Raw genomic sequence first — 428 nt, forward strand, 5'->3', positions numbered from 1 at the left:
ACGCGGTTTACCAGATTCGGATATATTTTTAGTTCGGAAAGTTACGATAGACGCTGTGCTTTTTTTTAATTATTTTCATTTTGGGTCGAATCAAAGTGTAGCTATTGTTATCACACAAGAGAAACTCTTCCTTCGGCATTGTTCAAAATAAACACGCAAAAATAAGTCTCAATTCCAGGATAAGGTTTTAACTTCATAAATGCAGTACCTACTCCAAAGTAAATGCGTTTTCCGCAACTATAGAACAGATATTTTTTTTTTTTTTTTCAATATTGGTTTTAAAATTTGTTTTTAATAGATATTGGTTTTAAAAGATATTGGTTTTAAAAGATATTGGTTTTAAAATTTAAATTAAAATTGAAATTTTTATTTTCTTTTAAAGTTTTTTTTTTTTTTTCATGTTTCAATTTTTGAGATCTAAAACAAAA

Source organism: Hydra vulgaris, chromosome 01 (assembly GCF_038396675.1).
Source record: "Hydra vulgaris chromosome 01, alternate assembly HydraT2T_AEP".
Taxonomy (NCBI): domain Eukaryota; kingdom Metazoa; phylum Cnidaria; class Hydrozoa; order Anthoathecata; family Hydridae; genus Hydra; species Hydra vulgaris.